The sequence below is a fragment of the Falco naumanni genome, chromosome 3 (genome assembly GCF_017639655.2).
Source record: "Falco naumanni isolate bFalNau1 chromosome 3, bFalNau1.pat, whole genome shotgun sequence".
NCBI classification, from domain to species: domain Eukaryota; kingdom Metazoa; phylum Chordata; class Aves; order Falconiformes; family Falconidae; genus Falco; species Falco naumanni.
Genome location: NC_054056.1, coordinates 85,170,823 through 85,198,077, shown reverse-complemented (window position 1 = coordinate 85,198,077; position 27,255 = coordinate 85,170,823). Strand labels below are relative to the sequence as shown.

The following is a 27,255-nucleotide window of genomic DNA, read 5'->3' as shown; positions in this document are numbered from 1 at the left end:
TATCCCATTGAGCAACTCACACTTCTCTCAAGACTTTGCAACATGCAGTATTGCATGTGAACCTACCAGCAGTCCTGCATCCAGATCTTCCTTTAATTTCTAGGAATGACATTCAGCTTATTCTTGTGGATGTGAGGAGTTAAGTAATGGAGCCAACATCAGCTTTCTGTGAATTGCCTACCACTTTGGCCTGTTACCTCCTCCGTGTATCTATCAGAAGGCAGCTATTAGTGTCAGTCCTTGCTTGGAGAGAGGATGAGAAAGGACTGCAGCCATGGGAGCTGTGGTTCAGCAGAGTTTCCTCAGGTGCCTGGGGAAATGTCTGCTGGGGAAGACAGACTAATCTTTTCTGCCGTGAAGCATGTTCTGGTCCATGTGGAGGAAGGTCCACCTACCACATAGCACTTTTTGGGGATTGCTGTGTTTCTAACAGGTGAGACTGGAGCACTATGTTTATTCTTCATCCTGTACTTGTTTCTCATCTGTTTTTCCCCACAATCACACGTCACGTAGAGTCGCTTGAAATACAGCTGTTTTCACCAGCTGCTTGCTGGTGAAAGGACTGGAAGGAATGCCGTATGAGGAGCAGCTAAGGACTCTGGGTTTGTCTGGTTTGGAGAAAAGGAGGCTGAGGGGCAACGTCATTGCTCTGTACAGCTTCCTGAGGAAGGAAGTGGAGGGGGAGGAGATGATCTCTTCTCCCTGATATCCAGCAATGGGATGTGTGGGAATGGTTCAAAGCTGCATCAGGAGACGTTCAGACTTGACATCAGGAAACATTTCTTTACAGAGAGGGTGGTCAAACACTGGAACGGGCTTCCTAGAAAGGTGGTTGGTGCCCTGAGCCTGTCGGCATTTACCTTAACAACATGCTTTAACTTTTGGTCAGCCCTGAATTGGTCAGACATTGGACTAGATGGTCATTGTAGGTCCTTTCCAACTGAAATATTCTATTCTATTTTAATATTTTACACTGGCTATGCAGTGGAATTCACCTGTGCTAATGATATACAGCAGACCATGAGGTAACAAAAGCTGTGCCTGTGAAAGCATATTTGCCTCGGCCACCACTACCCTTGCTCTGCAGGAGGTTAGGAGAAAGTCGTTTGAGGTGGCCCTTCCCTGCATGCAGACTGTGCCTCTTGCAACTTATCTGTGCTTACCATTGCAGATCAGGGTGAAGAGCTAGCGTCTGAGTCACAGCTCTGTCCACATTCATAAAGATGCGTAGAGGTCATCTTTGTTATTAGGAAATACTCATATAGGGTGTCCCGCTGTCCATCCAGATGGGTCATCATGTATGAACTTGCCCATTTTACTGCATAGCCACTGTAGCCTCATCTGTGACATTAACTTGTGTTTGTACAGTCAGTGCTTTGTTCCTCAGAAACCTGGAGCAGATCAGGGGCAGTCAGGTTTTGTGTGGGGTTTCTGAAGTGACAAGAATTATTTCTGTGGAGCTTCCCTGCATGATTCACAGGTACAACTTGTTACCCAGCCGATCACTGCCTGTTTTGTTTCACCTCTTGCTCGATCCTGGTTTTCAATGTGAAATTCTTAATCATAGTTCATGTCCTTTCTTCAGGAAATGCCATGATAGTAATCTCAGTGTTTGTCTTTTGCTGTCTTTCGGTGCTCGTCAGCACCAAACAATACAGAGTGGACACTGTAAACACTGAGCTTCCAACTGTCAAACCTCAAGATCCTGTTACAAAGAAATTAGGACAGCAACTGGGTTACTCTACAAGCTTTGATTAAAATGAACTTGTTTACTGCCTCTTAAATATTTTCTTTGTTTTATTTTAATTTTTATAAAACTTTTCCTACCTTAAGTAACTTTTGTAAACTCATTTTTCTATTAATACCCTAACATGGCTGTCTGTAATTGGCATGTGATTAATACATTTAATGGAGTTTTGGTCTTGAATGCAATATCTTTGGCACTTTTCCTGACTTTTTCTCTGTGCAATTCATGTTGGCCACCTGAGACACTTTCTGATTTTTTTGGCATAACATACATTTTGATTTTGTAGTTGATAGCATTATTTTATCAAATAACCTGATAAATTGTTACAGCAAGACTGCAGCAGCAGCCAAAGCACTGATCCTTTCTAATGGTGCACTTTACCTCTGCTCTATTATCACTGCCCATTTCATTATTTGCAAGTTGATTACAGCTGCGTTTCTCAGGGGCTATGAAATATTCAGCAGCCCAGACTAGCCTGGGGAGAATTGCAGGCTTTGCAGCCAAACACCTGCCCTCAAAGGCAAAGAGGAACCAAAAACTTCTCATGTTTAAAATTGATGGGGAAATTCCTTCTTTGCTGTAGCTTTCCCACAACGCTGACTAGAAGTACATGCTAATTAAAAATTGTTGCTCTACTTGTGCTTGTCATTGGACAAGGGGAAGAATAAGAGTAAATATACAACTACTGCCATTCTGCCATACTTGCTTGGCTACAGCAAAGAAGGGGAAAAAATGTTGGTGTAATTCATTGCCTGTGTGAGGCAGTTGGTGTTCTGGGTGGAGTTGGGAAAAAAGCTCTCCATTAAGGGCAAAAATTAACACTACTGGTATGTTCTCACACTTTGTCTCTCTGGAGGACTAGCCAGGAATGATTGACTGAAATGTGCAATATTTTACGAAGTAGGAAACAGATAAGGTTTTTATAAACAGGATACTTCATCATTAAAGTAAAGAAACAATTGCTTTGACCTTGACACTGAATGAGTAAGGCCAGCATTGTGATAATTGAGAATGTAGCTAAGCAACAGTTCTCCAGGAGCTTGCACTGCTTTATTTTTAGTCGACTACACCAGTAAAGGGCCGAGGGGGGGGGGGGGGGGAAGGAGGAGTTGAACGAGCAAAGCGACTGTTAATGCTTACAAAAAAGAAATTGTTTCTGTCTTTGTGCAAAAAGTTTGAGTTGTAATATGCACTTATACCGATTCTAATTTGGGTTTTCATGAGACGAAAGTAATTGAATCAGTATATCCTTCTGTGGTCTGAACAAGCAGATAGTCTGACAGTATCTCTGATTTCTTAAGCTGCTTTACAGACTTGAGTCTCTTCTGAAAATTAATGGTGTAGAAGAAATGGCGTATTCCTTCAGAAATAGTCTTATATCTGTTTCTGCTTACTTTGGCAGTAATTACATTTCCTAATCTTACTGGTTAGCACTGTACAGCCTCATTTACTTATTGCTCTAACTGGTTTAAACTAATCTTAAAATACTATAGCAAGCTAGTTCCTTACAAAGTTAACGGTCTAAGACCCTTTAAATCTGAAATAAGCATTCAGGGAGAGGAAAGTACTTTCTTCTAGCTAAGTCAATTTACAAACCAAGTTAGTTTAATTTTTCATGTAGGCAATGGAAAGAAAATCAGTCTGAGAAGTTTGACATTTTTATTATATAGGCATTGCAGGATTGATTGCAGCCACATGGCCACTCCATTATCCCATAACTGAAAGTATGTGTTGGAAGGCTGGTGCTAATGGAAGGTTTGCAACCTCTTTACCTCTCTCTGTTCCTGGTAAATCTCTCATCACTGACCTGGATGCTCTTTCTTTAGATAACAAACCAATACAATTACTAAGTAACATTAGTTACTCATAAAACCCAAGCAGTTGCAGAAATCTCTCTGAAGATACAATCAATGCATGGCTATGAAATACCCTAAGTTTACATATAGGAGCCTTTAATTCTGTTTTGGTCTACGAAAGCTATACTATTGGCAACATTACATAGCTGAGAGAATAAAATTGTCCTAATTCTCAACCTAACTTCTTTATCAGATCTCTGAAAGTCAGAAGGTAGTAAACAGAGAAAAATAATAAAAAGGGTTTTAAAAACTGTATTAGTTTCTTGTGTTACTTAAATACAGGAAGGAAACCTTTTTCTAAAGTACTTTTCTCCGGATATGATTTAAAATCTGAAGAAATAGAGGATAATGTGTATTGTCTGTTATGTTCTCATAGTGTGGCATAATTGAATTCAGAATTGTGAACTTTTTTTTTTTTTTTTTTTTTGCCTAGGAGGAAACATTTGTCGATACTGTGTATCACTGGAACATCAAGCTCTACAGAGACTTGAAGGTAATTATATATGCAACTGCTTTTTATTTCCTGTGGTGGTCAGCTTGGCTTTAGTTCAGTTTTCTGTAGACCACTGTAATTTTATGAACATGCCGGTGCTAAGCAATTAAACTGGGTAGCAGCAACATTACAGGTAGCTTTTACAGAAGCTGTAGCTTACACTTCATGATCCATGATGTGCTGTGTGTGTGCATATGTATAAAATAAAGACGTGATACATTTTGAAAATGCAGTTGCTGTTTCCATGTGTTAAAAAGCAGCAGTACCAGTCCCAGCTGAAAGGTAAAATCAGCTGGATGTGGGCTTGTATATGACCATTCAGAAAGTCCTTCCTTTACCCCTCAGCATCCCAGTCTCATAGCTGGTTGTCTTCCTGGAGCTGTGCAAGAGGCATCACGTGCTCTGCAGTGCTGGCACAGGCTTTCCTGCCCCAGGTGATGGGAATTATCATCAGTGGATCTGTTTAGGTCAAGCAAAGCAATGGCTGCCTCATTAGAAATCATCATCTTTGCTCACTTTGCCAACTGAAAAGCTGTTTCTGCTGTTGCAATTGCTGTAGGTGCCGCAGATCTATACATTGCATTTGGTTGTTTCAAAGCTTGTTTTGAAAGGTCTGTGCGGTCTCCATGGGTATGGGCAGAAATTAAATAACAAAATAGACAGGTGGATGTTCATATTTCATGTTCAAATTACAAAAAGCCCGCTGCGGAGGGTACAGAAGACAATACTGTGGTCAGGAAGTTAGTCTGGGTATGCACTCTGCAAAGCATATCTGGTACATTTGTGTGGAGACCAGTGAGATCCAGTCTTCACTGCGTGGTCTTGGTGTCGCTTGTGTTCATTAACGGAAGGTCTGATGAGATTTGAGCAATGCCAAATTTATATTGTGTTGTCACTTGAATACTTAACATCTCCCAACACCTGGCAGATAGTGCATTTTCAAACACTGCAGTTATTTTTTATTCCAAGTATCCTGGCCTTTGCTGGGTGGCTGTTTCTAAGTGATCATAGAATCATTTAGGTTGGAAAAAGACCTTTAAGTACGTAAAGTCCAACTGTTAACTCAGGACTACCAAGTCTACTACTAAACCATGCCTCTAAGCAATGCATCTACAAGTTTTTTAAGCACTTCCAGGGATGGGGATTCCACCATGTTCCTGGGCAGCCTGTTCCAATGCTTGACCACCCTTTCAGTGAAGAAACTTTTCCTAATATCCAATATAAACCTCCCCTGGGGCAACTTGAGGCCGTTTCCTTTTGTCCTGTCACTTGTTACCTGGGAGAAGAGACCAACACACATCTGTCTACAGCCTCCTGTCAGGTAGTTGTAAAGAGCAATAAGTGATGATATGGTACCGCACCAGATTTGATTGTATGTAATGCACTCAGATTGTGGCTGAGTTGACTGGGAAGATCTGAAGTCCCTTTCTTAGCACAGTGATAGCCTTGAAACTTTCCAGGGAATTGGTGCTTTGCTACTGCATACCAAGCAGGTGGTCATTACTTACACGATAGTGATAATATCACAAGCAAAAAACTTTCAAGGTAACCACATTGCAATAACTGACCTGGTGCATGTCCCTAGCTTTTCCTAAAGGAAAGTTGGTTTGCTCAGACAAGCTAACTGGTTTAACTTTTCCTTTGCAGAGACAGAGTGCATCTCTGGTAATATACTCAGCTACAGCTTGTCTGACCAGGTACCTCCTTAGCTACAGTGATTGGTTGTATGAGTTTGTGTGGATATACTCCGAGTCTCTCTCTCACTCTCCTTTTCTATCTGTACGTAGCACAGAGATGCTTCAATCACAGATCTTGGGCCCGTGAGAAATGCATGAATGTAACTGACGTATGATTCATAGAAACATTGCTTCTTGGTAATATTTGTCTTTAAAATGAACGTAGAAGTCCACGAGCTTGGCCAGACACCTTGGAGATAAAATGAGTGTAAAATGAATTCAATACGACTCATGCTTCTGGAGTCTTAGCTTGTGGAAGCCAGAGGACTGTGATGATTGTTTTTAAATCTCTCAAAGATAAAGTGTTTTAATCCTGAACTGTCATTCTCTGTAAAAGCTACTCAGATCCGGAGATGAACCACCTCTGAAAGGTGAGGGGGCTTTCTCTCTTCCCTTTTGACTAGCTCATCATTTTGTAAATATTTTGCGATCTTTTTGCAATAAAAATGCATTGGTGACTCTGATGTGTGCCTACATGACCTGTATAACCTGAACTCTTGCACAGGAAATGAGAAACGATGAGCAGGCTATCATGCCATGTAATCCTCCATCAGCGTTAGGCAGCAACACAGTGCCATCTGAGCACAGCTGCAGGTCCAGCAAGTTATCCTTCCAGCTCAAAAAACCTGTGACTCTTAGAGCTGGGGAAAGAAAAAAAAAATATTTTATTTGGGTTCTAGAGTCTTTTAAAAATCTGGATGTAGTTCTCTGATCCCATTTATAATACTGCCAGAAACAGCTGTTTGGCCTTGACGAGGCTGGAAGGTGAGGACAGGATCCTTTCAACTGGCTGTGTTGGTGGAGACATAGTATTAAACTTTAGCCTGGCGGCTTGGGATTTTTGACTGTGTAATACACAAACAACCCCGCCATGGGTGAGCTGACTGGTTCAAAGTGAGACTGAAGGAAGTACCTTCAGATGGAGGTGGGGAAGGCAGGTGTGGCCTGTGATGAAGGAGGTTGGTGAACTGAGGACTTGTTTCAGCCAGTCAGGCTGCTGAGGGTCTCGGTGTAGAACCACATCTCCGGGCACGGCACGCACAGAAGGGTCTGGGTATTTCACTGAGGGGTTCCTCCCCAGAGTTAGTATGGCTCTGCCACATCAAGGCCAAGAGGTTACAGCCAGTGTCAGTTTTAGGAAGCATAGCTCTTTATTTAAATAGTATCAAAAGCATAAGAAAGTGCGAGTCAAGTGGTCACTGGTCAAGTGTCCAAGGTCAAGCAATCCTGTCAGCCGAGGGCTGGCAGAAGTATGCGCCGTGCAGTTGTTCCGTTAGAAGTGGAGGAATGGCGGTTTCCTGTGATAGGTGCCATGGGGTGAGGGATGCGTGAGGGGTGATGAGCAGGGCAGGGTCTCTTGGGTTGGTCTTTGTAGGAGGACAGCTGTGTTTGCAGGCTCCCCCTGGCAAACTTACATCTCACGGAGGACACAGAGGCCTGTTTTGATGTGCATGGTGGCCATTGCTGGGCTTCGCAGAGGTTTGCCCTGTTCCCTGTGTCTCTGCTGTCGGTTGTCTGGCCTGGCACTGGCATGGTGGAGGCACAAGGCGTGTGGCTGAAGGAAGATGTGTGAGGCAGTGAGCTCAGTGCCAGCAGGAGAGGGCTTGCTGGCATCTGAGCTCTGATCAAGACTGAGGGAGCAGGGTCAGGAGCCTGGCCGTGCCCACCACCAGAAAGGCAGCAAGAGGGGATGAGGAGGTGCTTCTCTCAGAGTGGCTGGTGCATGGGACACGTGCTTCGCTGCTTAACATTTATAGCTCACCTGTGTTGGAAGTTACTCAGGAATAGCTGCTCTGCTTTCGGTTCCCATCTTACCCCTTTCCCTAATAACATCCACGTGCAAACAGCCCACCGCTGCGCCCAGGCTGGGGTTTGTATATATACAGCATTAATAAAGAAACACACAAGCCTCAGCCTGAGCCACCTCTGTTTTGCTTGTGTGGTTTTGTTTTTTTTTGGGGGGGGGGGTCAAGGTTTTTGTTTTTGTTTCGTTGTGGTTCTTTTTTTTTCTTGGTGGGGGTTTTTTATGTCTTTTTTTTTTTCTGGGAAGCCCTCCTTGTCTTTAGCATTTTACTTTGAGTTGGTAAAAGCATTTTCTCTCTGTGTTGATGTTAATGGGCTCCGCTGTGTTGGCTAGCATGAGCCTCAAGACATCTCTTATCTCTGCTGCCATCAGCGGTAGCTTCTGCATGTCTGCAGGTTTCCTTCCCCAAGATGTCAGGTTTTCCCTATGCTTTCTTTAGATTGCCCTTCCAGATGGCCAGCTCTCCTGCAGGAGTAAGAACCCCCGGGCAAGGGCACTCAGCTGCAGCTCCTCAATCTGAAAGGGTCATAAATACATGAAGTTTGTGCTTTTCATTACACTGAACGTAACAGGAGGAGCTGCCTTGTCAGCATGCTCCCAAGGGGAGGATCTGCACAACAGCAGGGGGTTGAAAAAAACCTTTTGAGAGCAATGTCCCTGGGCTGGGTGTTGGTGACTTGCAGTCAGTGATCTCAGAGTTCATCCGTGGGTCTGACTGTATTTGCTGTCTTGCCCTTACCTCTTTGTTTCCTGCCTCCTTTGCTGTTTGCGTGGCCATGTTGCTGAGCCTGGGTGCCCGTGGCTGTTCTGAGGGCTGCTGGCAGTGAGCACCAGCAGCTTGCCCCCTGTCCCAAAATAACCCAGCCACCTCCTCACGGAATTCCAGCATTAGGTTGATGTTTGTGAGGAACACTGGTGGCAGGTGACATTTTTGAGGAGGTGAGGATCTGTGAGATTTCAGCCCCCTGACCCTGGTGAGCCGGGAAGGGAGGTGATACGCCATCAGCAGGGCCTGAGTGCTGCTGTGTGGCACAGCCCAAGCTTTCATGGTGCCTGGAGGACACCTAGGTGGAAAGAAGGAGGTGCCAGAGTCAAGCTTGTGCAGGTCCACCTTAAGTCAGGTGTGGGAAAACAAGTGAGCAGTCGATTGCTAGGATGCTGCTCACGATGTGGTGTGCTTAACATAACACGCCTTCTCAGATGTAATGTAAAGGAATTAAAGAACCACCTCACAAGAGGAGTTAAGGTTGGTTTATTTATCTATAGATAAATACTTGTGTATAGATATTGTATAGAAGTGGAGTGATTCAAATATTCTTGCGGCGCGTTTGCATCTGCAGGGCTACAGCGGTGGGTGTCTGAACCATGAACTGCGCTGACTGCAAAAATAGGCTTACGTTGCAGGAATGACTAAGGCAATTACAGAGCTGCATGAATGATTAATTTACCCCGCTTTTGTTTTACTTTTGATCCCAGGCCCTCTTAAAAAAACCAAAAAACCCCCAAAACAACAAAAAAAGCAATTTTGGAAGAAGTTGTTTTTAAAATAAAAAATAAGTGTTGTAATAACAGCTTGACTACGCAGATGTGCACCAAAACTACTCCAAGAGGAACAGAATAAAAAATCAGTTGCTACCATATCTGTAGCATGAATATTTGAAATTTGTAGACAAGTAATTGCCAAATACTTCGCAATCAGACTATCTATTCACATTTTAGGAGGATAATGTTATTCTTCAAAGAAGATATGCAGTGACATAGTGGTAGTGCTTTCTCAATAGCTCTCCTTTAAGCTCAGTTTAGAAATCATTTGTTTTGATGTTAAAATTACTCCACATATTTGAGACAGACTTCAGCTGAACAACTACCTAACACGTGCTAGACACATATTGATTTTATTGTCTTAGCCCAACGTTTCCCCTGGGCATCATATTATTTATTCATAAGTAGAAATGATGTCTGACAGGCAGTTAGAAGGGTGTAGAGCTGTAGTCCAGAAACAATGTGAAAACCTTTGCAAGGACCCCAAGAAATCAATGTGGTGATGCTAAAGAGCAGCCTTTTAATTCTGAGCACACATTCTTGCAATCATTCAGTGTGGAAAAAGAAATTTAAATAACAAATAGTTACTATTAAAACTGCAGGCCTAAATTTTCATTCATCTTTATTCCAATTATTCGAGCCAAGGTGGAAGTAGGACTGAAGGCAGCTCGCCAAGCCCAGACACCTTTCAGCCATAAAGCAGGCTTGCTGCTCTAGCCCTAATTTGCACATTTGTATGTAGATTTCTGTTGGAAGTAAGATATTTTTATCAATAAAGATTTAAAACCCGAACATTGTTCAGAGAGCCAAGATATTCCTAAAATGTGCATGATTCATAGCCACTTACTCTAATTGAGTGTTAGACTGATGTCTGTACAGCAAATTAAAATAATAAATAGCCGGTATTTTTAGAATGTGAGTTGAAATATTTTGATAAGCTAGTCATTGTGATAGACCTGTTTGAAAAAAATTAGGCAAAAGGAGATTTGTTCTGATTTTGTTCATTCAAAATTAGATCACAGCGTACTATCAAGCAGTATTTGCTGGCGGAAGAGATAATTTTATTTCCGAAAGTGTTTTGTCCACTGAAAAAAAAAAATCAAGCTCACAGGTAATCTTAGGAAAATTTTTAGCTGACCTTACAGTTTTCTCAGCAAGATAAATAACTTTGTTGGAGTGTTATATTTGAAATGAGGTAGACCTCTGAATATCTTTTCAAATCAGGCCACTATGGAATTTGTTTCCTGTTATTTAAAATACTGATAATGCTGAAAAGTCAAAAAATAGCACAACATCATGTAATTAAATATTTCATTTTAATGTATAAACACAAGGGAGCTGAACTAAATTTGTTCTGGTGTTTCTTGACTTTCTAGTACTTGACTTTGAACCTCAATGTTCATTTGATATATGGGGTTGGGAATTTCAAAATTTGCTTTGCATATTTTGAGGGGGAGGGGAAATATAAGAAAAGAAGTAATTTCAACTCTATATGCATGAAAGTTACTGCTTTTCTCTTGGTTAATAAGAAGGTCATGTTATTTACAGTGAAATCAAGGCACGCATTAACCTCGCGGAACTAAGAAGTTAACATGTATTCCTTAGATTTAAGGTCTGCAGAACACCTTATAGTCATTTCCCCCAGGGAAGGCTTTGACCTCTTCAATCCTGAAACATCACAATAAATGCAATTTTAAATCACTCAACTGGGACAGCATAATCTGCGTCCATCCAGAATAAGTAAGAGTGCCTGAGGCGTGCACATATTTTTATTTTATTTTTTTCCCCAGGAAGTGGTATGGGTTTAAAAAGAGGGGGAAAATTTGATACCTCTTGGTATCGAATCTAGGAAATCGAGGTATCTTCTAGGAAATCAAATGTATGAACTTTCACATTTAGTGTTCTGACATATGAAGATGGCATTGGGGAGGCACTACAGTGTTTTCATATGCCTGTCTTCCATGGATTTGAAAATCTGATTTAATTTGACTATATCTGAAGGAAGTGTAGCAAAAATGACATTTTTCTGGGCTATTGTACATGTTGCAATGGGCCCATTTTTTACAGTTGCTATCTGATGAGAACTTGAAGTCATGAAAATACTTCATTTCTCAAAAATGGATGCACTTTGATTTGCTCTTGCCAACGCTTTTGAATGCTGCTGTTAACTTGCAAGAGTTACCATGTATTTGCAAGTAGGTTTTAAATAACAAATTTACTGCATAGCGTTAAGAACGTCTGAATGTTAAGTAGCAACTTTAAATGTCACTTTTCCAAACTGTTAAACTACAGCTGTAATAATAATTCTTTTAATCTATTTAGATAGCTGATAGCCAGTCGATTGATGAGGTTTGTTCATCCAAAGCTCAACTGCATCTCTCTGCCTCTCTGATCTATTTTCTTAATTTAGTTCTGTCATTACTGTTGTCAGGAACACAACTCTTTGCTTTTGACAGCAGAATATCCACCCCCAGATAAAGCACTAAAACATGAATACACGCATTTTCTGCTTCACCAGCCTGGAGTGCTCTTTGGGACCCTCAGGCAGAGGAAGCCTTCACCAGAGCTGGTCACCTGAGGTCCCGCTCTAGTCAGGGGAGGGAAGTAGCTACTTTTAGGACATGGTCCATTTAGCATCTTTTGGAGGCTTATTTTATTGTATGGTGAGTTGCATCTTATAAGAGCCTTATCAGGATGCTGTAGGGGATGCTGACAGGAGTGTATGTGCCCAGCTGTGGGATGGAATTCAGCTTCAGACTGACACACACATAGAGTTACTTCTGAGCAGCTGGGTCTTCATGTGGATGCAGCATCTCTGTTCAAGTCAAGACACCCTCCATCAAGTGGAGGTGTCATCCCTGCAGCTGGTGGAGCCTGGAAAGCAGTGCCACTCTCCCTGAGCCAGGTGCTGCTCTGTGGGATCTCTTGCTACAAATGACCAACAGGGCTGGATGGGACACAGTGTTCTGGGGCTCAGTGTGGTCTTCCAACCTACAGTTACTTAGGACAGTGATATATTAACAAGCTGGTGTGTTACCTGTTGGCTTCCCTTTGGATGTTGATTCTTAATAGCTTTTAAACAACATAGTGAAGAGCACAAAGCAAAAAAAAAAAAAAAAAAAAAAAAAGAAAGGTAAGCCATATTTTAAACAAGCATTTCATTGTTAAGGTTTATCTGAATACAGTACAGCAAAAAGGGCTTCCTTAATTTTGCAATGGTGTTGTGTTCCTAAAATTGTTTTCTTCTGATGCTTTGCTGGAACTTTTGATGAGACATGGTTGATTTGGAAACCAACATTAAAAAGGTCATGTATGGGAAGAAGGTGTCTGTTGCCTTTTTTCCCCTAAACAGTAATTCATCTGATGTCCACATGTCTTTGGTGAAACACCTTGCCTCACCAAACAGATATTTTCAGAGGCGTAATGAGAGGTTGGGGGATACTAGGCCCTCCCCCACAGGTCAGTTGGATAAAAGGCAGCACTGTTGTTGATATTGTCATCTGCTGAAAGGCAAATGTGTTTTGAGGCCAGGGTTTGTTATTGAGCTTAAATGGACCCCAGATGTCTCTGCTGTCTTAACTTTGTAAAATGGCTGAGCTAAGGAGAGGACAAAAAATATTATCTGAAATATTTTCTAACAGAATTAAATAGCAAATCATATGTAATCATATGTAAGTCAATTTTAAAAGACCAAATTAGCTGTAGAACACAGAAGTTTCTAACTATTGCATACAGATATTTTAGGAGCCATTAGAAGGTAGTAACTCATGAAAACCAATTTAGCTAATGTCTTGGGATTAAAAAATCAACCATGAAGGATGCTGAATAAGGCATGCTTCTCCCTCCAGAGATGTCAGTGGACTGAAAGGTGTTTAGGAGCCAGCCCTCAGGATGCCTGTGGTCATGAAGCAATGCCACACCTCAGTCTCAGCATGGTCTACGTGTGGCTTGTGTAGCTTTTACCTTGTTCAAACCTGCTGTACAAAGAAATTTGTTTGCTTGAGCATTTCTGTAATAGGTATCTATTGCTTTTATAATAATGGTAGTAAGAATCAGCCTCATTTCATATCCAAAGCCCTTCTGGCCCACCCCTCCATATATCCCCCAGTTCACCTGCAATATCAGCTTCATCACTGACCTGCCATGTATTCAAACCGGTATCCGTGGGCTTTATTCACTGCTGTTGCCAAAATTAAGGATGAGCTGTGGGCAGACATCAACACACTTAACCTCATTTTCTCCTTTTAAATCCCTTCTTCTAATCCCCTCTGCTATAATCCCTGGGGAAAAAAAACCCCTAGGTTAACAATGTGTTACAGCCACTGCTTCTTATGTTGACTGATGCTGTTTCTTTGTTTCCTCCTACTTCCTTGTCAACCATCCACTTACTGGAGTGTTTTTATGCTTAAATGTGACTGTCTGAGGCAAGAACCACGTTTTTTGTTCTCTCTGAGCCAGCCTCCAGCATGCCATATATGGGACTCCTGGATGCTACCATAATGCAAGGAAGAGAAAATAACAGCTCAGTGTTTCACAGTTTATATGGTTTTTTTCATAGCACCATGTGGGAAAATGAATGTTGTTATCGTATGGCAGGTGAAATTTGGTAAAGTAACTTGGAAATTAAAGAAATTTGGAAAGAAGTAACTCAATGTGTGTGCCTCAGTCTGAAGCTGAATTCCATCAAACTTTCAAAGGTGAAAAATGAACGTTAATAAGAAATGTTCTTACATTATTTCTGTTTATTTTGAATGAGCTGGAATACAGACACTTTTTTTCTTAAGGGCTTGTGGCATTCTCAGTATTTGATATCAGATCTCCCAACACTTCTGTTTGCAGGTGTATGTTCAGCACTGCTGCAGATGAGGACTGTGGGAAATGGGAGATTTGAGTATGGATGGGACATTTGCTTACTGTTTTCCCAAGCATCCATAGGAGTTCTTTACCAGAACCTATGTCATTAATTTAATCATAACACTTCCTCAGGTCTCCTGCCACAATGACTTTATGCCTTCGGGATTACGGAACAAAGGGAACATAATCCTATGAGCTGGAGTACTCAGAAAATCAGTAATATAGGAGCCTTCCCCTACACCTTTGTTCATATACCCCTACTGTCTAGACCATCAGCTTTCACATGAGGGCATGCTGCGTGCCTGGGCCACAAGGACAGGCTGAGGCAGGACAGCAGGTGTTAGGAGCTGTGCTTTCAGGGCAGCATGTGTTTTGCCACAGCAGGCACATGCGTGTGGCAGCGTCACAGGCTCTGCATGCTGCTGCAGCACTCAGCTGAGCCCAGGTGGCTGCTCCTCTTGGGAGAGCATCGGCTTCGGCAGATTTGGGTGGATTTGTGCTGGGACCACAAAGGGTTCCTCTGCACCTGCATCACGTACGGAAGATTTTTACACCAGTACTATTGAAATATAAATATTATAATGAATATAAAATAATCGTTTTTACATAAAATACCTTACTGGTGTTGCTACGCTGTAGTTTTCTTAACATTTGAGTTAAACTTCAATGTCTTCTATCATTTCAAAAAGGGTTTCGTTAATTGGAATAGTACATTCAAGTCAAGAAATATTTGAGGGACAATAGTCTTCCTGTAGATCTCATATCTCATAAAAAATCTCCCGAGTGCTGTTAAAAGCATTTGCTTCCTTTTATTGAAATGTAGGGCCTACACAGAACACATGCCAGTGTAGGGTGGGATAAAGTTTTAGCTACCATTTGGGATAGGAATATTGTAATTACCATTGAATCTATTTTTTTAATATCTCTATTGGCAAATATGGGGGTTGAATTCTTATACAGGGATTGACAGTATTCCCTTCCTGAAATCATGCTAAATCTCAATATATGGGGTTTTGGTGTATAGGAACATCACGATTTTAAATGTCACTATCACTGACACTTTTTGAGATAAGTAACATATACCAAGGAGAAACTAAACTTCCTTTTCAGTGGTGTAAATCCTCTTTGTGATGCCTTTAGATGAGCTGTTACGCTCTCTCAGTAAAGCTGATACTCTTGGACTTCCAGATACTTTGCATCTTTGGCATGGAGAGTATCTTCATTTTGCATGATAGACTAAGAGGAATGCATCCATGTCAGGTTGACTGAGTTGACGATGGTGGATTGGGGTTGCTGGCATAGGTTGGCAGAAAAGTTACTGAATAGGAGAAGTACATAAACATTATTTACATGTCTTCTGTATTTGCAGGATGTTTGTCAGTATGTGCATGTGTAATGCATTTCTAATTGGTGCTTGAATAAACATAGACAGGGCTACACTACAACACTTTTTACTGGTGTGAAAGAGGTCGTGGTGTGAAAAGTTAAAATATACAAAGTTCAGTCTCTAAAAATACATGAAATAATACATTTCTTGTTTATTGAGGAAGTCATGTAGTGGACCCAGAAATTGAAAAGATTTAAAACCACAAAATCAGAAGTATTAGATCAAGCTTTTCCAAACTGAATTAAAATATATTTGAAAGGAAGATCTCTAAGATGCAGCAGAGTTAGTTTATTTTTGTTTCTCCGGAAAGTCTGAACTGGACCTCTGTGTTCAGGGTTGAGGAACAGTTCAGCACTCTTGGGACTCCAGGTGCAGGGACTTCCCTCCCTGCGGACAGTCAGCCAAGCTGCCCGTTACGATAGCACTTTCTGTCATGCATATGCTGGGCTACTCTCTGCCACTCTCGGACCATCCATTCAGTTTAAGCAACTATCACATCGTAGCAGCTTGGCTTAGTAGTGTCTTGACCCCTCAGTTATGTTCATCACTGTGACTAAAACCTACTATATTCTCTTCCAGCTATTTTTTACATGGTGTAACTTAACTGCCACTTGGGAATTTAGGTTGACTATTGTTAGCAGTTTAATCAGTGAAATATCCACATAATACCTAGTTCTTCTAAAGAAAGTATTGAGCACTCTCTGCCTTGACAACACCAGGAATGGATGTGGGCTTGGGCTTTCAGCCTTACCTCTGAGTGTTCTTATATCTGTTTTATTAAGAGACTGTATCTTGTCTGAAGCCATCAAAACCTTTTAACTTTTAAACTTTACGGCCATCCATTGAACAAAGAAAGCTGCAAACATGCCATTGAATATAAATTTTCTTCAGAGCTAGTGATGGACTTTTCTTCAGAGCTAGTGAAGCTGTAGCCTGCAACTTGCTTCGAGGTAACTGAAAAAAAATGGGAAGCATCGGTCCTATCAATATACCATGTTTCTATTTAGAGGCCTTTTAAGCCTGCCTTTGCAAATGATGCCTTAAAGCTTTTAATGTTCTTGCACTGCAAGAAGCTGAGCAACTTTTTCAGTGCTTATTCACAGCATGTACTCTTGGCATATATTCCTGCAGTCCACATCAGGCAGAAATCCCTCTCAAATGAAATGGGCTTTTTGCCTGACACAGTCTCTCATTCTAACTAAACTAGCAGTAACAGACTTAACTATAAATTATTTTTTACTCTGTGCACATTCCCTAATAATTACCCTGAACTAGTAAATATTTCATTGTATGAGTGAGATACAGGAGCTTTTAATTCTTTAAACTCAGCAACCGTCTTTCATTTCAGGACTGGTTCTGTTGGAAGAGGAGTTTGGTTTGTTTTTATAGTAAAAGAGATCATTCTTGAAAGCAAACCTGAGAGTATAATAGGGGCACTACTTTATGAAATTACTACCTTATAATACATTAAATTTGGATTTCTTCCCCACTGAGCACCTTCTGCATTAGAGATTGGGGTGGCCAGGTCTAGGAGGGCTGGATTCTTTTTTTAGTGCTTTTATTTATCAGGTATGCATTAATATTTAGAAGAGGCTGATTCATGCTGGACTACATTTTCAGTATGGATTTAATTCCACCAGGAATCAGGGTAGTGGAACGTGGTGCATGGCAGCTGGCACAACAGCATTTTTAATCAAATGATAGATTCCAGCTGGTGGGGAGTCAACTGAGTTCTATAGCAGACGTGACTTAATGCCGATCTTCCTTATTTCTTCAATAAAATGCATTACCTTTGCATATTAAGCAAATGTAAATGGAGGAAGGGAAATGATGGAAAGCAAATTTGTAGGTTTGCTAGAAATAAAACTAATCATTGTAACCTCCTAAGATGAATTAAACAAGGGAGAATGTGGGGTTTTGTGTTCTGAGTGATAAATTAACTTGGCCTCCTCTCACATGTCATGAAATAATTTCTGGTTTGCAGGTGCGCTTGTGATTGCAAGGTTCATTTGCTATACTCTGTCCTTTAATATTGCATTTGGTGCTTTTTAGCTGCCTGCTCCTGTCACTGTCACCAGGCATCATCCTTATGCTGGTCGTCAGCCTCTACGCGGTACTTGCCTGGCTAGGTTACAGTGTGGTGGTGTGAACAATTAATGCCAGCAGCAAAGTGGGGGTCTGTCTGGTGTCACTGAACTGAATATTGTTTCAGACAGGCCTTTTTCAGTAATGTCTTTTTTTGTGCTCTCACTAGAAGTGTGAAGATTTTGGTAAGATTCGGATAATGAAGATCTTACCAATACATAGACCTGAAACAATGTAATTGTGCTGTGAAGCCAAATGTAATGGTACTGGAAAGGTCAGTGCATACTGGAAAATGTCATCAGGTGCTGCATTGTCAATGATTTTTCTTGTTAGCTTCTATCCCACAATCGAAGCTTAGTGCTTAGCCAGGACAAGTGACTTATTCATTACTTGATGCTCACGGGGGCTTAGTTCATGCTGTTGAAAGAAATGGCAAATGCCACAAAACCCCCATATGTTGGCTAAGGCTTTTCATCTGGTTTTCTCCCCATCTGGAAGCTGTAGGTGACATATGCTGACGAGTTGTCTTTCTGTTATTTCGCTGTTGGGTGTTCACAGAACTGAGGTGAAGTTCAGCATCACCTCACCAGAATCAGCAGGGTCTTGGTGGGAGCAGGTGTCTCGCTGTCCTGTCTGGAGCTGACAGGCATGAACCTTTGAGGAGCTGATAACTCCCATCCCATTAGCTGGAGCTGCAGAGCTTTGGTATTTCAGAGTCCAGCCTGAAGGTAAATAGAGTATGAAAAAGCATGTCTGATGTGTGGAGACCCTTTCTGAGTGGAGTGATCCCTGTTCTCTCCTTGTCCCCCTGAGGTCACTTGTTTCAGTCAGGAGCTGCTGCACAATAGCAAGATCAAAGCCACTGGAAGCAATCAGACCTCTTGATGACATCTGCTGAAAGTGTGCTACAAGGTAAGCTTTCTCTTTAAAAAAATAGTTTCTTTTTACTTTATTTGTGTGTTCAGAACTTCATCCTTGGTAAAGGTCCTATGGAAGAGGAGTACTAAGGAGTATTTTTATGTAGATGTCTGCAATTAACATAAATCATTAATCCAAGCTAGCAAGAGAGTATTGATTGCAGTGGTTTTGCACTATTTTCTGACAAGATGGAAAAGGAGTGAGAGAAAAACAAAGCCAAATTGATCTTATAATTTCAGGAGTGGTCTTGAAAATAAAAATATTCACATAGCTTCTATTTATTGCCTGTATTATTTCCATGATGCTTCTGTACTTATTATCTGTTTCTGACAACATTGCAGCATATACCTTTTGTGTTAGGTTTGGTTTTGCCATGTCAGTTGCCTTGTTCCTCGTGTAACTTAGTGATGCCATGAGTAAGTTTAAAATGTTTCTGGATGTAGAAAATGCACAGAAAAAGAAAAAAGTAGTCTGAGATATGGCAGAATAATAGGAGTTTGAAGGAGATATTTAGGTAAGCCTTTGTATTTAATATTATGAAAAGTTCATATTAAGCTTCTGTTGTGCATTGCTAGTTCAAGAGGTGTGCTGGAACCCTGGTTTCTTGTGTCTGTGACTGGTCAAACCCCTGAATTTATTTTGGTGCAAAATGCTAGATTAGAAACTTCCTTTTTTTCATACAGCAGCTAAACTGGGCCTTTTGAAAACAGTAATGAAACAATATAGAGAGAAATTCATCCCAGAGCAGCCAAGTGTATTTTGGCCAGGCATTTTCCTGTAGCACCAAGAACCCAGCCTCAGCAGTCTTGTCTGACACATCCTGGACAAGTGCTGTATAACACAGTCAGCAGCTTTTGGACAGGAACATGTATTTCCCACTTTCTCCTACTCTCTCTATTCATCTGGAAATCTTAACCCACGTCTGGGAGATATTTCTAACTTCAGCTTTCTTACGCGGTGACATATTACTGTGGGACATTTCAGTCACTTTCAATTTCAAACCAAATTTAAAAATGTGGAGCCATCTTTGGTGATTTAAACTAACCTGAGCGAGCAGTGGATGAGTTCACATTTTTGGAAGAACCCTGTTTGTTAACAGGCTTTACGTTCTCTAAGGTGTGTGTTGATGAGCATCAAACAGTTGAGGTTGTGATGACTAAGTTAAAAGTAACAGGTTTGCCTACAGCCTTATTGACTGGAATAGCAGTAGACTGGTTTTTGTTTGGAGGTGTTGAGTTTCAGGTACCACCTGCAAAGATTAGAACAACAGTCTGTTGGTTTTAATGAAGTTCTGTCAATTCAGAGGATTCGTTTCAATGAAAACCGTTAAATGAAGGGTAACAGATTCATACTGGTCATGTAGTTTAAGAAAGCAGCTATTTTGGAACTAATTAGTCTATTTATGAAATAATCTAATAAATATTTAATGATTTGTTCAATTCTTATAAACAAATATTTGTGCTTGTAGATACTAATTACATGAGCAGAGCTCTTCACTTTGCATAGGCAGAGTTATATTTGTGTTGAAGTGTTTGTTGTATTCATGCCAAAAAACCACCAGAAAAACTCATTAAAGTTCTGATCCTTCAAATGTGCATGTGTTTAACTTGACTGTTCAAATAATGTTGCTTTGGCAGTGTCGATTTCAGTACTTTGATCATGAAATACCTCGTGTAAGGAGGGTGGGAAGCAATACAGAGGTAGTGTTGATCTGTATGAACAGTCATTAGTGAGTACATGTTGCACCCTTCCCTGGAGGCAGAAAACCATGTTTCTGCTGAGTTGCTGGGTATAACAAGATTGCTCACCAAAGATACTTACTGTCTTGAGATCCATTTTGCTGATGCTATCTTAGCCTGAACTCGAACTTGAGAGTGACTGTTTCTGTCTTTTGCTGTGCATGGATTTCTCTGGGTGCTGCTCGCCAGCATTCAGGCTTTTACTCCACCAGATGTTAGCTGCAACACCTTCGGCTCAGTTCCCTGAGCTAGACTAGGGATAGCACAAAGACGTCTATAGATGTAAACAAGAATATTAGTTGAGTGTCTTTACAAATAACAGAAGATAATTTGTTTGCCCCGTGGAAGAGGAATGTTTACTATCTAGCAAGGAAGGAAAAGTACTTTCCCTTCAGGCTTTACTAAGCAGAAAAAATTACTGCAGCTTAAAGCTGACTGGAGTCCCTGAACCTCTCATGTTAGATACCAGCAAATCCTCAACTGAGATTTTTGGGATACAAAAGAAGAACCCTGGGGACTAACAGGGAACGGGCTAGGGCAAGATTATGAGAGAAGTATGGGAATAAAATAAAAGCTATTTAAAATTCATGAGGGGTGGGGAAAGGAGATCCACAAGAAGATGACAAGGGTGGATTTCTGTGATTGTTGCTCCTGAAGGATGGCTGGCAAACACTCCACCTGACAGCATTTCGTATGCATTTCTGCCTGGCCAAGATCTCATTTATAATTATAACAAGGTATTTGAATTTCTTCTGCACTACTTCTGTGTGGAGTTCTTCCTGCATTGGTTTTCATGTTTATTTTCTCAAAGGAGAAAAAAAATTTGCAGACTTCCCAAATATTCTAAGAAGAAAAGCCAGCCATTTATTTAAGCTGGCTCTCAATATGCAAAAAGTTGCCTCCAAAAGAAAATGCTAATGTTTAGCTTTGAGCTTTCCTGAGAACACAAATAAACTGCTGTTTATTTTTCGTCTTTGGAGATTTTTTAGGTGTTTTTATTTCTTCCTTGTTCTTTCAAGCCTTTTTTGCTACTTATCTAGAATCTCATGTAACTTTGATATTTATCTTTCAATAGAGTAATTTGCATGAAGATATGCAGGGGTTTGAGAATGTTTTCTTTACCAGTAGACTTAATAGGAAGTTAAAAATCATCTGTTTTCTATTCGGTATCTATTTTGAAGTGCATGTTGAAAGAGACATATGCTGCCGCATGTGTGATGAGGCTAATTCTGTCTTTGCCTTAATGGAGTCATTCACACTGAGCTTCCATTCTGATGAATTCAATGAGAAATTATGAATTTAGTTTCACAGTGGGCTCTCAGGAGGTTGCTTTGTTACAGCACCGACTCCTTTCTCAAAGTGCTTTGAAACTCATCCAGCCCTAAGTCCACCCCAGCCTGCTGCTGCCACACTGCACTCCGTTCCTTGAGGAACATCCAAGGGAAGTTAGGGGTGGTTGAAGGCTTCATGAGGCTCCAGCACTGCTTTGGATACAGCCTTACTATGAAATTAAAATCAAGTCTTGGTAAAGCGACAAAAACTGATGTGGGTCAGACTATCCTAGTCTACCCAGAGTTTTGTTTTCTGAGGCTCCCAATGGCACTCCCAGTACCTTTGTGCATCAGAGACTTGTGGAAATGGAGTAGCTGTAAAGGTGAATTTTTGAGTGGGAGAGTTTATCCTTGACTCCACAGCATTTGCAGGTTATCTAAATCAGGGTTATTGCTGAAGGTAGGCTGTGGCCAACCACATGGTCATTTTGACTGTCCGCATCTGAGCATCAGTGAATGGCATTGAAGGATTTCTTTTTAATGGGCATGTTAAACATGGGAGAAATTTAATTTTAGTGTTGTCAAAAGTCATTTCTGATACAAATGATTTGCTGGCAAATGAGACGTTAGGTCTACCATAATTTGGGGCTCATCCAAGTTTGCATCCCTCTAAATGCAACTGATCCAAGTGATGGTTCAGCTGTGCACAGTGCTCTTCGGTACTTTAGTGTAGAAGAGTCATTCTGACCGCGATGATGAGTGCAATAGCTAAAACCTTAATACATTAATAACAAAATGTGCCTGCCATCACCTCCTTGAAAAAACGCTGAAACCCCAGTGTGGTTGGCTGTTGCTTTCATCCACTGCAAGTGGAAAATGCTTTAAACAAACACGTATTTCAAAGTTCCCTGTGGGCATTTTTATTACAGAATATAGTGTTACTATTGAATATCTGAAGATACCACAAAAATTTTATTTAGATGAATAATCAAAAATTAGCAAAAAATATTGGTATCAAAGAAAATAAACATGTCTTAGAATAAAACCCTCTATAATGAGTCATATCATATTTTATACAGCGATCACAGTGTATAAAATATTCTGGTAAAATTTCCCAATTCACATAGTTCACTCTGCAGTGGTATGCTCACAAAGATACTCATCCCAGCTTTACTAAAGTAAGGACAGAAACATTCTTTTAGAACCTAAATGTGTTGTGTATGTGTAGTAGAAATATCTGTCTTTAGATTACATTGCATTTAGGTTCATGCTGACCTGTCTTTTCTTTTTACTTTGATTTTTCCCTGACTTGCAGTTACTGAAGTCTCCAAAGATTACAGGGGCAAATGCCTAAAAGTGCTAACACTTGACTGCAAGGCTCTGACAGTGTGATACACACACTTTAAGCATGCTAACAATTGAAGGATAGTGCTGTATGCACTACAGAGAGTTTACAGAAGAGGTAAATGGGGATTTTGTGGCTTATGATGGAGAGTCTTTGATATACCAGTTTCAAAAATTAGATTAGGGTGTATATCATTTAAAACTCTTTTTCAGTTGTGCTGTAAATTTAATGGCAGGGTTTTTTGAATGAGCTCTTGTGGTCTGCAAGGAAGAAAATCAATCAGCGTGCACCTTTCCATTTTTCTGTATTCTTGGTAGGGATGCAATTAAATTCAGTCTGAAAGGTCACAGTGTGGGGTATACATTAACCTCACACTAACCCTGTATATGATACTACCACTGAGAACAAGTTAATAAAGGTATCAGTTGGAGCTGTATGTTTGTTCTCTTTTTCAAACGTATCTGTGTTCGCACACACTTCTAATTACATCTTTGTGCATAATATTAGCAGATATCTGGAATATTTGCAGTGCCGCTCATTAGGTTGTGGGCTGTTGTACAGTGGAATGTACAGCGGAGTTACGCAGTTGGTGGCCAAAACCACTTAACATTAACTTCAACAAATGAGTTTAATGCAGGGATATGCCAATGAGACAAAGCTTTGTTTCATTTCCAGACTCATGATGTTTAAAACAGCAGCTGCGAAGAGTGGGTTTAATTCCAAAGTGCAGTAGAGTTTCTGGATGCCATTTGCATTATACACATTTGCTCCAGATGAGAGAAATTAAATTTCTTATTGAGAATTGGACAAGTACTTTGGTGATGAAGAGACTTTTGACCTTTTTAACCTTTTAAATTAAGTTATGGGGAGGTATTTGATTTTAGGTTTGAGTTGGGAGGCCTCTTTAAAGAGGAACCATGTGTTTCCCATATTAGCTATTAAAAAAAACCCCACAACCCCCCCCCCACAGTACAGTGTGACATTAAGAACAGCCATGCAGTTTCAGGGACAAGTTAGAGAAACATAATATCCAGCACTTCTTTTCCAGGGACTAGCAGTGAGATGTCATCAAATTTTACTTTTAAAAACATTTCTGCTCCTCCCTGGAAAGTAATTTATTGTTATATGAGATTGCAGAGTTTCTAAGGAACATATTGAAGAATGAGGTGTAAGAATGAGAAGTATAAAATCTATACTTCAAATTATGAGATAGAGCCAGGGGAAGTGGATTTGGGTAAATGACAGCCTGTTAGGCCAACCTCTAAAGCATATAATATTTTAAAGCAAATTTTGAACAAGGTAATAAAGTCAGGGAAGCAATCAGAAAATGGGATAAAATAAAATAAAAATAAATATTTTGTGCCGAGGGTAGCTGTTTCATCTTTTTCAGGTCTGTTGCTGAAGAAAAGTAATAGATGTAATCCATCTCAGTTTTGGTAAAGAATTTGAATATGGTACACACATGGAGATTTATCAGTATGGTAAGAGAATGAGATTTATAGAAGAAATTTGAAATAGATAGAAAATTGAATAAAGGGGAGATGGCAACATCAGTCTTGAAGCAGGAGTGCTGGGTCAAAGGGAGGCTGCCAGTTAAGTTCTTCAAAGGAGATGAAACATGTTTAATATCTTCGTATCATTGTCACAAATAAGCAGTAGTACGCTTCTGAATTTACGGATGACTCAAAGGTACGAGTCACTGACATTTCAGAAGAGGATCATATCATATGAGAAGGGTTAGGTTTTCTTCCAATTTGGTGTAATAGGTATGGCATGAAATGTAATTGTGCAAAGTGCAAGGCCATGCTTTCAGAGAGTAAGCATCTGAATTTAGTCTGTGAGCTGGGAACTCATCAGCTGAAAACCAGGAAAAAATAAATACAGCTATAGCTATATGAGGTAGTATAGGACCAGGATCTTAGTTCTACGGCCTGTTGTAGATCTAGGGTCCTAGGACCTATTCTGTCTAGGATCAAGCTACCAGTATGCTGCTGCTGTTAATAAGATACATGCATGGCAAGAGTGTAGTGGGTGAGGTATTTCTAGCAGGGAAAGAAAGTATTAACGACATATTTCAAAATGTTGACAAAGCACAGTGGGAACAGTGTGCACAATTCACTTAAAAGAACGATGAGTTCAACCTGGGGCAGGCACACAGAGGGGCTGTCAGGGCAATCGGGGGGGGACGATGGATTGCATGTTGTACCAGAAAGCACTGTAAAAACCTTGGCTGTAAAAGCAGAGGCTGAGATCCTGCTGTCTTCAGGAGGTTAAATATACAGGGAAGAGAGTAAACACAAGGGGGTGAGACGAACTAAATTTTGGGTTAAATGACAGTGTGTGCCCAGAAGGTAAACGGACCATAGGTGAAGTGAGGCCAGGCGATAGAAGACAGTCCCTGGTTATCTCTGAGGTTCGTGAACAGCCCCTTCTTGGTGCAGCAAAGGTAAAAATAAAGAGCAGCTCTAGGATGGAGTTTCTTCATTTGATGGAAGGGACTTGGGACTTTTCTTGCAGTCCTGTGCTCTTGTATATATTTAAGGTGTTTCCTTTGAGGAATGGGATGTGCATGTGCTTGTCTGCCTGCGGATGTTTTAATTAAATTGCTAGCGGCTTCTATGTGTTTGAAGCATTCCCCAGTGGTGTATGTGTCTGTGCTGCAGGCAGCATGAAAGAAGATGTGTTCTTGTGCACGCTGCTGCAGCGCAGCAGGAAAGGGGGACACTTAAGTGACAGCAAACACTGCATCTCCTGGAGGGACAGTTGTCAGTCACATCCGCTTGTCCTTTGCTGCTGTGGGAATGTGTTGAGTTTCTGCTCCTCTTTGGATGATCAGTGATCACTGCTCATGAGCACAACCTAAAGACCGCCTGCTTGCAGAGAAATAGGAAAGCTCCCTTCCTACACCACATAGGTTTCCCTCTTGGAAGACTATTTGTGCTGCGAAGGAAACTTCAGCAGTTTCACAGAAGCATAGGAGGGCTGAGGTGGGAAGGGACCTCTGGAGGTCATCTGATCCAACCCCTCACTCAGCCAGCCACCTAGAGCCAGTCGCCCAGGCTTTTTAATATCTCCAAGGGTGGAGACTCCACTACCTGTAGAAGTTCCTCTGTGGGAGTGGGTTGAAATTATGCAGACAGACATTAGGTGGGAAGATGCCTAGAAGTTGCAGCAAGGTTTGGGATTGGGGTGGGATTTAGTTAGCTAAGACACTGGAGGTTAGAGAGCACCGAGTCCTGATTGTGTGCATGGTCAGTACCACATCCCAGTTTACATAGTTCCCAAAGGCAGGCTGGAGCTCTTAAACGGACTCTTTGGTCAAGCTGACTTTCAACACCAGGCACAGTGTAGGTAGGTACCAGCTCTGCTGTGCCGCTTTCCAGCAGCACGTGCTGCCGGAAGCAGGCATACAGGTACCCTTAGATACTGTCATCGTGCCGTCAGCGCTCTGAACAAAGCATGGCTTCTCTGCTGCTTAAATACTGCCCTTGGGAGAGGACCTTGGACACCCAAAGGAGGGAGCTGAATGTGAGAGGAGGACGTAGCAGGTGGTTTGCTGGGTCCCAGGGTCTGCCCGCAGCTATATGGGCAGGCCCAGAGGGTGGCAGCTCAGTGCCAGGCCCGTGCTTTTGATGCTCAGGTCAGAGCTGGTGCCACTTCTTCTCCATTCTTGTCACTGCTTGTCTTGCCTCCTTGCATTGTGGTCCTTGGCAGTCCATAGGGCTCTGTAGATTCTGGGAGAAATCGTGTGTCACAATTTCTGTTCTCCCTAATCTTGATTTCTCAGGAAATAGAGACGTTTGTTTTGTTCATTCATATGCTAATGCTCGTGCTTTCCTAACTGCCACACCAGGAAGGAGTGGAGATGACAGTTTTTTCCACTTAGGGCACATAAAGCTTGCTTTTTGGATTAGCCATAACAATAGTTATCAGTAGCAGGGTTGTATCCTGAAGCATCTACTCCATTTTTTTTCTTAAGATTATTCTCGACCGGTTTCCATGCTTACATTGTTTACTCTTGACATGAATGACTATTTCTTGCAAATATATTAAACATATTTATCAAGTTTTTATGGCTGAAGCAGGTTTAATATGCATTTTTAGGAAAGTATTGGACAGATTTAACTGTTGTTATTCCAAGAATTTTACTTGCTGATTTACTCTGCTTTGAGAGTAAGATTGCCTTTTGTGTCAGACATGCAGCATGGCAAGCCAACAAATGTGAGAACCAAGAGTGACTTGATGTTACAAACAAGAATGTGTGATTTTCTTTCCTTCATCTAGTTCTGTTTAATACCAACAGAAATGACACATCTCCCACCTTCGTGTGAGTACAGCTTCTGCATTTCTACAGTGAATCCAGAAAAGTTGGCTCAGGCCTTTCCCCAGGGGGCAGAGGAAGCTGTGACACTGTCCACCAAACCCACCACTTCTCTGAGAGAAAGTTCCTTCACAGTCCAAATGAGGGAAAGGGCGTG

At 41.1% G+C, this 27,255-nt stretch overlaps 1 protein-coding gene across 11 annotated transcripts in view; it reads left to right on the top strand.

Moving 5' to 3' along the window:
• Positions 1-27,255, top strand: part of PAG1 (phosphoprotein membrane anchor with glycosphingolipid microdomains 1) — a 116,008-nt gene that overhangs the window by 22,519 nt on the left and 66,234 nt on the right. For 4 of the 11 annotated variants that reach the window (XM_040585730.1, XM_040585738.1, XM_040585740.1 and 1 more), the window contains 2 exons: positions 4,037-4,096; positions 18,318-18,416. The gene's annotated coding sequence lies outside the window, so the exon portion shown is untranslated. Of the gene's footprint in view, positions 1-1,405; positions 1,481-4,036; positions 4,097-5,743; positions 5,794-18,317; positions 18,417-27,255 lie in introns of those variants that run through there. The other 7 variants (XM_040585737.1, XM_040585739.1, XM_040585734.1 and 4 more) reach the window with 4 other exon arrangements.